We start from the raw sequence: 12,644 nt of genomic DNA on the forward strand, positions 1-12,644 counted from the left end.
GAAGAAAAAGTTGGCTACGATCTACAAATTGTGGGGTCGGGCTCCAAATTCCTTAATAGGACACCCATAGCCCAAGAGTTAACAACCAGAATAAACAAATGGGACTTACTTAAACTAAAAAGTTTTTTCTCAGCAAGAGAAACAATAAAAGAGGTAAATAGAGAGCCCACATCCTGGGAACAAATCTTTACCCCCCACACCTCTGATAGAGCCCTAATATCCAGAATGTACAAAGAACTCAAAAAATTAAATAATAAGATAACAAATAACCCAATTAACAAATGGGCCAAGGACCTCAACAGACACTTCTCAGAGGAGGACATACAATCAATCAACAAGTTCATGAAAAAATGCTCACCATCTCTAGCAATCAGAGAAATGCAAATCAAAACCACCCTAAGATACCATCTCACTCCAGTAAGATTGGCAGCCATTATGAAGTCAAACAACAAGAAGTGTTGGCGGGGATGTGGGGAAAAAGGTAAACTTGTACACTGCTGGTGGGGCTGCAAAATGGTGAGGCCAATTTGGAAAGCAGTATGGAGATTCCTGGGAAAGCTGGGAATGGAACCACCATTTGACCCAGCTATTGCACTTCTCGGACTATTCCCTGAGGACCTTAAAAGAGCGCACTATAGGGATACGGCTGCATCAATGATTATAGCGGCACAATTCACAATAGCTAGACTGTGGAACCAACCTAGATGCCCTTCAATAGATGAATGGATAAAGAGAATGTGGCATCTATACACAATGGAATATTATGCAGCACTAAGAAATGACAAAATCATAGAATTTGCAGGGAAATGGATGGCATTAGAGCAGATTATGCTAAGTGAAGCTAGCCAAGCCCTAAAAAACAAATGCCAAATGTCTGCTTTGATATAAAGAGAACAACTAAGAACAGAACAGGAAGGAAGAGCATGTGGAAAAGACTACAGTAAACAAAGACGAATGCGGGGAGAGAAACGGAGAGAGAAGGGAAAGCATATGGAAATGGTAGGAGACCTTCAAGGATACATAAAATTACAAGAGGCTATGAGGGGCAAGGGGGAGGGAAAAAAAAGGGAGAGAATTGAACAACAGCAGGGGAGATAGAGAGGGAAGATGGGAGGGGAGGAGAGGGGAGGGGGGATAGTAGGTGTTAGGAAAGGTAGCATAATACAACAGACACTAATATGGCATTATGTAAAAATGTGAATATGTAACAGATGTGATTCTGCAATCTATATTTGGGGTGAAAATGGGAGTTCAAAACACAATTTGAGTCTAATGTATGAAAGATGATATATCATGAGCTATGTAATGCTTTAAATAATCAATAAAAAATTAAAAAAAAAAAAAAAAGAAAACATGTAAAGTACAGCTCAAAGATCGATAGCAAGAAGTGGGAAAGACTTCAGGGAGAAAAGGAAATAGCAGGGAAGACAGACTACAGGAAAAAAACAAAAGCAACATGAGTCCAAGAGGTAAAAGTATTAAGACAAAAAGCAAGCAAAAAAAAAAGTGTAGAATTTGAAAAGTAAAGCAAACTTACAAAATTTTCACTAAAGGAACAAATGTATAGTAAAAATGGTTCTATGTAGAAATTAAGATTGTTGCAGCGAATTTATTCTATCAGATATAGTAGAAGCTCTCCTAAAGTTAGTGAACAGATGGACCACTGATCATTCCCTGATTTTAGTCAGGAATTAGGATGTTGTGGGAGAAGCAAAATAGCTGGGCTAGTATAGAAGGAAGAAAAAAGAGACTTAAGATTCTTGTGAAAAATCTCCATTTGAAGTCTTGACAACCATTTTACTAATGAATAACACAATTTTTTTTTTACTGAGAACAAAAGGGATTAGAAGATGCTCAGTCATTCTCACATGCAGACTCTCCTTTTTGAAATGTGTACTAAATACTGAACCTAAGATAGTCTGAGTAACACCCACAACTCTCCTTCTTGAAGTGTCTCTGTTGGAGAGTTTGTTGTTCACTCTCTCTTTGATAGAGACACATTTTGTACTTATAGATATGCATGATTGTAGAGTGTATTTTGACATATTATACATACACAGTATAAGTTATTCTACTTAGGACCCAGTTCGTGTGGATATAGTTTCACTGGTGTTGTATTCATATCGGAAAGTTATGTCTGATTCATTCTACTGTCTTTCCTGTTCCCGTCCTCCTTCTCTGCATTCCCCTTTGTCTAATCCAAGGATTCTATTCTTTCCTTCCCTACCCTTGTTGTGTGTTAGCATCTGCCTATCAAAAAGAAAGGTCAACTTTCCTTTCTTGTGATTGGCACATTTCACTTAACATGATAGTCTCCAGACCCATCCATTTCCTGACAAAAGTCATAAAGTCATTTATATTTTTATGGCTGAGTAATAGTCTATTGTATATATATACACCACATTTTCTCCAACCATTCATCTGTTAAAGGGCATATAGCTATGGCTCCATAGTTTAGCTATTGTGAATTGAACTGCAATAAATATCGATGTGGCTACACTCTCTTTCCTGAACATTTCATATATGAAGAAGAAATGTTCACCTTTCCATTCCCAGATAAGGTGCAAGGAAGTTGTAACTGGATTTTACCAAACTCATGTATTCTGCTGCCAGGGTTTGGAGACTGAATATCCTCCAAAGGGCCAGATGTAAACGCTTGATCCCTAGGGTGGTAGTATTGGGAAGTGCTACAAACATTTAGGAGATAGGGCCTCATGGGAAGTCCTTAGGTCATTAGGGGAATGCTCTTGAAAGAGACTGTGGTACTCCATCTTTCTTTCTCTTTCTGCTCCAATTTGAGAATGGACCATTTGTTTTTACATGTACTGCCACAAAGAAGTACCACCCTCACCAGAGACCAAATCAATAGGGTTGCCAATTCTTGGTCCTGAGCCTCTGTGAGCTAAGTGGATCTTTTCTTTTTATGAAGTGAGTTTCCGTGGGTATTTTATTGTAGTACTGCAGAGCTGATTAATACATCTGCCTTGAGGAAAGCAGTGAAAAGAAAGGGTCAGACCCCTTTATCTGGTGTGACCTCTGGTGAAATTGTGTCAAAGGTTGGATGGAGCTTCTAAGTAGAGGCAGACTTATTCAGGAACTAATGATGATTGATCCTTAGTGCCCTCTCACTTGCATGGTTACAAAACAGAAGTTAATATATTTGGGTACGATCTGATTTTTTTATTTGTTGCTTCAATTTTCTAATTGTTGTCAGAATGATCTTCATTTTTATCATTTTTGCATCCTTTTGTTTCATAGTCCATTATTTTTATCTGAATTTTCTCAGTTCTTTAGTAAATAAATTTATATGTGACAAAAGAGGTACCATTAATACAGTCTGTCTGTATTTATAATTTATCATTTCTTCCACTGGACTAGTTTAAAAATGACTATAGAATGGAATTCTGAACAAGCACAACTAGGGCATTTCTTTTGGTCTCTCACAACTATTTCTATGTACAAACTTTATTAAATTCTAAAGTAATCAGTCAATACCTCTGGCACCATCTATCTTGACTTTACTACTTGAGAGGGATTGGCCCTTTACCTTATTATAATTAAAACCAAACAAAACTCAAGTGAGCATAATGATTACTATTTTTAAGGCATTTGGAACTTAAGTGTGTTTTGTGATTTTATATTTTTTTTTCCTTAATGAATCCTCAAATTGAAAAAGCCTCAGGACCATAAGACTTACATAAGTTTCCAGGTGGGATTCTCATTGCAGACTTCTGAAGAGTTAAAATGTACTAGTTTAACTCTTCAGAGTAGTTTGAATGATTTAGAAGCCTGACTTTAGCCAGATGACTGAAAGCATTTTGGTTATCATTTGGACATATATTGATGCCGCAATTGAAAAAGAATGAAGAGTTATGGGTTCTTGTTGGTCTTTATTTTCAATATTGTTGTAATGAAAAGACTTCAAGGACTGTCAACACTGGAATAGAGTGTCCTCAAATATTGGCAGATCTTAGAGCATTATGTCATTGCAATGTAAGGAATTGCTGCCAGGAGGAATTAGGGGCAGGTGAAGGAGGGATGGTAGGCATTCAATACAGGATTTATTACCATTAGAGAATAAAACTAATTTTGTTCTATGAGGTTTGGTAGGTTATGTGGACTAAATTCTTTTTTTTCAACTTGCAATGAGTTTATCAGATCACAACCCCATCAAAAGTCACAGACCATCTTTACTTTCTCAAAATCATTTTTATCAGCTGCTTCAAATTCAAGGTGGTAGCATATGAAAGAGATGTAAGTTTTATTTTATTCCTTCCTTAATTTTCTAAAAATTGGTCATTTGTCATATAAATTCAGATTTCTGGAGAGAGAAGGATATGGCAAAACTGTATTGCTATAAAACAGCACATGTTCGAAGGTGTGGGACAATCGGGCCTTCCGTGAAGGCGTGCAAGCTCATTCTACTTTGCCATAGTCCCCATTTCTTCCCTAATGACACCGCTTCACCCATTACCTGCTTGAAGTCTGAATGCTTCAATTTGTGATTCTTAGTTTAGAATGTCCTATTCTCCTTAAATTAATGAGGTTCCTTGGATATGTGTTTTTACTTAAATGTTTTAATTATAGGGATCAGTTCAACTGCAGCATTTTCCAGAAAAGATACTGAATAAATCTCCATCAAGGAGGCTCCTGCTTCACCGTTAACAATGGCTCAGAGCATTGCTCCTCACCTGTTCTATGAAACTCGGGTATCCACCTGCTTCCTTGACTGGACAGTCCAATGCTGTGTCTGCTACTCCATTTCAAGCATCAGATGTGTCTATTTATTTTAAGGGAAGTGGATTTAGGAGGAAGTAGAGTGGTCTGTGAAGGTGAGTGGGAATGCAGGCAGATTAAGTGACAGGAAGATAGAGGAAGCCGAGAGAGCACAAAGAAACCCTTGAGGGGACCTTTCTTTGCATGGCCCGATTCTTGGGTGCTCTTGTCTATAATACTTATGCATGCGCTACTGCCCTGTATGTTTTACTTCTCTCCTGAAACTGCCTTAATCTTTTATTAAGGGAAATTTCAGACTAAAGTTTGGGTTTATCAAAGGGAAACAGGCTTCCTTTTTACTTTCTTTTGGCACCAGGGATTGATTTCAGGGGCACTTGGCCACTGAGCCACATCCCCAGCCCTATTTTGTATGTTATTTAGAGACAGGGTCTCAATGAGTTGCTTAGCACCCTGCTGCTGTCGCTGGGGCTGGCTTTGAACTCCTGATCCTTCTGTCTCAGCCTCCTGAGCCTATTTTCCACGCTTGGTGGAAAATAGGCTTTCTTATTTCATGATCTCTGGCATCAGTCAAGAGTAGCTCTTTTAGCTATGTCTTGCTGCATAACAGCCACCTCCAAAACCTAAAGCCATAGATAACAACCACATTATTGGGCTCAAAAATCTGCAGATTGGGCAGGACCTTGGCAAGGATGCTCAGATGACTGAGAGCTAAACCTTCCTGCTGTGTATGTCTGTCTCTCTCGGGAAGTCTCAAGGTCTTTCCACATGGTCTCTTTACACAGTCTGTACAGCTAGATGGCCTCAGGAATTCTCAAATGTCACTTCGGCCACATTCCCCTGCTTACTATGTCTCTAAGGCCAGCAAAGATGGAAGAGTAGAGGCAGAAGATTATGCTTCCCAATGGGAGAAGCATTACATAAAGCATTTGTGCATATATGGAGCCTTACACTGTGGCCTTATAAGCTTCTGGGTTCACTATAACACAGACCTTGGATAGTCACTGGCATTTTGGAAGGATAGCTCCATGGCTGAACTGGGAATTGAGGGGGATGATCCACAACACTACATGAGAACCCTGCAGTGAGACCACTCAACAGAAACAACAAGACCACACCTTCACATTTCTCCTAAAAGGGGATGAATGCTGCTGTTAGGATCGGGAATGGAGGGAGGAAAATGAATCATTTCTGTGAGACAGCTGAATAGAAATCTGGGAATGTATGGAAATAATTTCAACATCATACTTATTTCAACAATGCATAATTGGGTATCTCAAACATATGGTACAATGCTGAAGAAACCAGAAAAAAATTCAGAGGAGCCAAAAGAGTAATATAAGTTTTAGACATTAAAGTGGATTTTCTTATTTATGAGAGGGCTAGTCCTGGTCTGACTCAGAGCTCATTTACTCTTACCTGGCATACAATTGGAATAAAGGCAGTTTTTGGCATTTTAGTGAAAAATGAATTTAATAATGAATTACCAGAGACGGAAAATGATGCTAAAGTAAATTCACTGATAGTAATGATAACAACTCAGGTATAAACCCTAAATGCTAGCCTCTCTCCTCTATTTTCCATAGCGTTTTTGACTACCCATAACCTGGGGGCCAGGTCATCTTTTCCTATTGGCTCAGCTTTATTTCTAGTTCTCAGGTCAATAGAAACTTAAACTCCAGAAGGACTATCTTCCGAGGCTCGGCATTAAGTTATCTGTGGTGTAGATCTGACCTGAAGTTTTCTCTCTATTCTAACAACTGAGAATCCTTAATTCTCCTAAACCTTCTAACTGAGCTTCACCCTCAGTTTCTGTTTTTAGGGGTGTTATTTTTATACCTGGGGTACAAATTCCTCATGGACTGGGGTCCTGCACTCCCAGGGGTTAGCCACTACACATGGATCACTATTTCACCTCATGAAGGATATTTCCCGTGCCCCCTTTCTGTCTGTGGAACTGTTAAGTATCCCCAGTCCAAGCTCCCCCTGTCAGTCTCTCCTCATATCAAGATAACCTGACCCTTCGCCATGCAATCCTTTCGCAGTTGTCCAGACCTCAGCTGGAACTGAGGGGCTGGTCAAGTCTTGACCCTCTGCTTGTCAGTGTCAATCTTTGGGGATCAGCCTTATTTACTGGCTTTGAATGCTTCTCTCCTCTTAGTGGCAGGTCCCATGCTGGCTGACACCGATGATGCTACTCTTCATGCCTGCCCCATCTTGCACTGCATGGTTGGCAGATAGCTATGGCCTGGATAGGACCTCAACCACCCTGAATTAAAGAAGAAAGAAAATAAAGGTCTATGAAACAGATCCAAAATAGTGTGGTATTATTTTGTGATAACAGTTACTTACTTTTACTAGGCACATTTCTAAACCTTTTACATGCATGGGCTCATTTCATCCCATGACAACTTGGTAATGTGGTACTATTACTATTCTCATTGTGTGGGTAAGGATACTCTACTAGTCAGCTTTCCATTACTTGAGGAAAATATCCAAGATAATCAACTTTAAAAGAGGAAAAGTTTGTTTTGAGTTCAAGTTTCAGAGATTCCAGTCCATGATCAATTGGCCCTATTGCTTTAAGCCTGTGGCAAGGCAGCGTATGGCAGGGAGTGCATAGTGGAACAATCTTCTCACCTCATGGCAGGCAGGAAGCAGAGAGAGAGGAGGAGGAGAGGCCAGGGGCCGATATCTTCTTTAAGACATAGCACCAATGACCTAACTGCCTTAACCAGGCCCTGACTTCTAGAGGTTCAACCACTTCCCAACAGGTACCAAAGGCTGGAAACCAACCCCAGGAGCCACTGGAAGAAATTCAAGACCCAAATTATAGCAGACATTAAGGCACACTGTGGAAGGAACTAGTGTAAATCCAACTATGCCAAGTTGAGGGAAAATAAATTTTAAACATGGTAATCTTGCCCCAGAATCTTGACTCTGACTTTCTAAGCCTTCTCTACATGTCAATATGTCCTAATTTGTAGCATTGCAATGAAGAATTCTTACTGTCTTATGTTCATTTACTTTTCATCAGGTTTTATTTAATGCCTGAGTCCTAGCACATCTTTGATTTAGATCTAAATTTTCACAAGGCGTAAGAACATACAGTAATATATTTCTGAAATATACCAGAAACAATTTTATTTATCGCAGCCAGGAAGCAAAGAGAGATAAAGAGGAGAAGGTTACCAGAGTTTTTCAAAGTTAAGATGGAGAATAATCGAAAGCAGTATATTAGATCCATATTTAAAAGACAAGTCACCAAATGAAAATAATTTATAATTTTTCCCCCATAACATATATGTAGAATTTAAATATAATTACCAATTCTATTTTACTAAAAATTTGGCCAGGTAACTAAACAAACCTTTCCCCTACACCATATTTCTTTAAAAATGAACTTTAGTTACCTCATATTATGGCATAGTTAGATTGTTACAGGTCATGATTTAATTGTATCAGTCAGGAGTTTACTGCCAAATTATTTCCTTAGCATTCAGAGCCTTTAGGCCACTGAAAATCTAACTAAACAAAACATGCTGTCATAAATCTTTTCTGAGAAAGGGCAGGTAGGGGTACTAAAACCACACACACACACACACAAAAAAATAAAAATAAAAAAAGAAGCCACCTAAGACATTTAACAATTTCTTTTTAAGAAATGCACAACAATGATTAAAAGGCAAAGTAGTATATGTAGACTTTTTTTTACCTGACATCCCTTGAAAATTATAGCCAGATCTTTTGACAAATACTTGAACTCTACTCCAGATGATTAAATGAAAGGCTCAGGGAGTAGGCTCTGGACATTTGTACATTTAAAAATTTCCCAGTGTATTCTGGTTTGCAGCAAGCTTGAAAAATTGACCCAGAGACTGGTTTAACTGGGGCTGCTGGCCTGGACATTTTGAGAATAAAATTTTATTGGAATGTAGCTAAACTGTGATAGATCTTTAAATTTACCCCAAATCGGCTGCCTTTATGGGGGCCCAACTGTATTTGCTTGTTCACAGATGCCAAAAGCTTGAGAAATACTAAAGAGAATTATTTGGGGTCTAAGGACTTTGGATGTCAACACAGAATAGATAACAAAAGGCATGTCAACAAGTCTTGGCAATTCTAATTCTTAAGATTTCAAAGTCTACTTCTTCCTATCAATCTTTTTCCTACCTCCCCATTGTTATCATTCTATTTGTGTTCCTTCTCTCCAATGTATCTATCACTCAAATCCATGCACGACCCTGTTCCAGAGTAAGCTTTCTAAAGCACAAATCTGGCCATGTCAGTGTCCTTTCTAATATCTTTTCATAATTCCTCATGCTCCCTATTGTCCTTCAGGATCAAGTCCAGATAGGACTATATAATTTGTGGGGCCACTGCAAAATGAGAAGGTGAGATCATTTGTTCAAAAGCAGAGAAACAATGCCATTTAGAGTAATGAAATATGTATTTTTTCTTTCTGTTATGTGTCTTTCAACTTGGCATGGTATTTTAATCTGCCATTTAATGTCATTTCAAAGAGAAAAATTAAAATCTTAAGTGATTAGAACAAAATTTACCATTCATCTTTATCTTAAATGTAAACACAATCATTTACCTTAAATTGTAGAATCATCAAAATTATACAGTTTGTGTTTTATGGCTTGTGCATGTATATGTGGAAATGCACCCCCCCATAGAATTCAACTGTCCTTACTTCACTTCTTGGTATGTGGACATTCCTCTAACACTGTAGTGGCTGCCTGGCTTTTCCTTTCTCTATCATCATTTGCAACATAAAACAGGGAAGTAACTTCTGTAGGTACTCCTAGCTAGAACACCAGTGTCAGTAACAGAGAACCTGGCTCATGCCTCTCTGTTAGCTGGAGTCCTGCTTATTCAGATGCAGGTATTACACATCTATCTTATATGTGCTATGAGTCTTGTTGAGCTCCCATGCACTGTGGATCATCCAGAACTCTGTGGTCCTGGGGCATGAAGTATGTGTTATGGTTTGGCTGAGGTGTTCCCCAAAAGCTCACTTATGAGACAATGCAAGGTTAAGAGGAGAAATAATTGAGTTGTGAGAGTCTTGACACAATCAGTGAATTAATTCCCTGATAGGGATTAACTGAGTGGTAACTGAAGTGGTAGGTCGTGGCTGGAGGAGATGGGAATTGGTGGCATGGCTTGCGGGGTATTTATTTATGTCCGGCATGGAGTCTCTCTGTTTCCCATGTGAGCTGTTTCCCTCTACCACACACTCCACCAAGATGTTCAGTCTCCCTTCAATCCCCTGAGGAATGGAGCCTGCTGTCTGTAGACTATGACCTCTGAAACTATGAGCCCCTAAATTAACCTTTCTTCCTCTACAATTGTGTGGGTTGGGTTGTTCAGTCATAGCAGCAAAAAAGCTGACTAAAACAGTAAGCTACCTGGGACTGGGACAGCAAGAGTGAACAGCTACATAGTCTCTACAGTCTTTCAGGATGGCTTCCTTTCCAAAATCATAATGCTTTTGAAATTCACATCGTATGCAAATCAACAATTCGTTCCATTTTATTAATGAATAGAATTTGATTATATAGCTATGCCACTATTTGTTCCACTAATTCAAGATCAAATGAGGGGTTGATTTAAGTTGTTTCCAGTTTGGGGCTATTACAAATCCATTGTCTGAACACTTCCATACAAGTCTTCATGTTGATCTGTTTTCGTTTGCTGGATAACTAAGAGTAGAATGGCAGAGTCCTGCGGTAGGTGTATGTTTCCCTGTTTCAGACACTTAACCTTCCCAAAGTGCTGCTTCATCTTCCCACCAGATGTGTTTGAGGGTTGTTAATTCCTCCGTGTCCTCACCTATACTTTAAAAAATTTTTTAAATTTTCAGTTGTAAATTTTAACCATTCTGGTGGGTAGATAGTGAAATAATTACAGTTTTAATTTGAATTTTCCCATAATTTGAATTTTTTGTTAATGTCTTTAAGTTCTTGCAAATGTTTAGCTTCCACCCTGATTGTAAACTCCATGAGAGCAGAAACTATCTAAATATTTCTTTTTTCAAAAAAAAAACTTTTTAATTTCTGGACTTTAATATCCTTTGTTATTTTCTTTAAAAATATTTTAAATAGTTCTAAGTTAAATAAAAAACAGTAACAAATCCTCATGGACTCACTTCCTTATCCATGTATAAGAATCACCAAAGCAGGACTCCTTATATTTCATGTATCACCTCCACCATCAATACACATTTATTTTAAAGCATATTTGGGATTGTGTTTTTCTCATTCACATATGTATTTCTACTGTTTGGATCAATACCCCAAATGCTAGGGGCACTTTATTAAATGACTAAATAGTCTACTTATGTTTGTTATTTTATCTTGTGGTCTTACCTCAAAGATAAACTATTACTTTAAGTTACACAATTAATGCAGTTGAGCTTCTGGCTTTTGTGGTAAATTTAAAGAAGAATATCATAAGCCTCTTTCAAAAACTATCAAATTGGCATCTGTTATCTGACTATTGTCAGAGGAATGGTGGAAGCTCAAAACTATTAAGTTTTTTTTTTTTTTTTTAAGATGAACAATATCTCTTGATTAGTTGCCGAGATTTTTTTTTGTTTGGTTGTGAAGCAGTGCCTCTGGGTAAATCAGCCACGAAAATGACCTTCAGCTGAGGTATATTTCTAGCCCTTAGACGCTGTTTACTGAAGTCTGTATTAGGTTGAATACTGAATAGTCCATCATGCCAATAATGGGGCAAGAACAGAATTGCTTGACTCTGGTTCGATGCTACTTTAATACATGAGTCATAAAACTGGCTGTCAGGATGGAATAAACAATCAGAGTAGCCTGTAGCAGAACAGCATTCACAGGCTGTTGATTGGGGCAAAGTGAAGCAGATGCAAGTCAAATTTCTGGAGCCCACTTGTTTCGAAGGCATAATTCACAATGTGACAATGCCTCCAAGAAACTGGTTCTTCTGCTGGTGAAGAGTTAAATAAGGCTGCCTGAGAAGGCAGACAGGTAAATACATCTCCCATATTATTCTAGTTTGTTCCCACAATTAATCCTGGAACTCAAATGCTTCTGAAGCTTCTGGACAGTTTTGACAAAATAAAAGCCTTAAAGGAAGGATTTGTTGCCAAAACAATAGTTAATGTGTGATGACCATGCATTGTGTCTCCAGAGAATAGCAACTGGGTGTCTCAAAAAAAAGCTTAAATTAAGAGGTTCTATGGCTTCGTGACTTTCAGCTAGTTTCTCTCCGCCCCCCCCCCCCCCCCCAACTACGGTGACTCAGCCAAGGCGAGGTGTGTGCATTAGTTCAAACAAATCTCTTGCACAGTTTGGCTTTTCATGTCATGGGCTCTGGTATATCTGACACAAAAATATCATATTTTTCAAAGTAAATAATTTCGGTTAATCCTTATGTTGTGGTTATATGCCAATAGCTCCATGAAGGCTACAGTTTAAAATAGCAATTATTTTAAAGTATATCTCTTTTGTACACCACTAGTAAATTGGATTATGTCTTCTGAGCCTCCCAGGAGCATTAGCTAAAGCATATCTAAAGCTTTTCCAGTATTATAAATCATCTTTATAGGCTCACAGATATTTTATAATAAAGGTTGGGATTTCCCTAATCTTTTTAATGTGAAATTCATGTTTCTTTCTCTCCATTAATCCTTATCCCATTTCTGTGACTCCACTCACACATTAAATTTATCTAGGCTATCAGCCAAAGTGGAATGCTTGTTTACCTTCTTCCTAAAGCCAATCTCTTCATCCAAATTACCCACAGTAGATTAGAACTCTATTCCAAACTTACTGCAGAAAAGCTGGTAACTCAGTTATTGTAGATCTTGAATAGGTTATAGGCTTATAAATTACCCACTTGGTTTGTTGGCATTAACTTAAAGGAGA

Source organism: Spermophilus citellus (genome assembly GCF_964194105.1).
Source record: "Spermophilus citellus genome assembly, chromosome: 11".
NCBI lineage: Eukaryota > Metazoa > Chordata > Mammalia > Rodentia > Sciuridae > Spermophilus > Spermophilus citellus.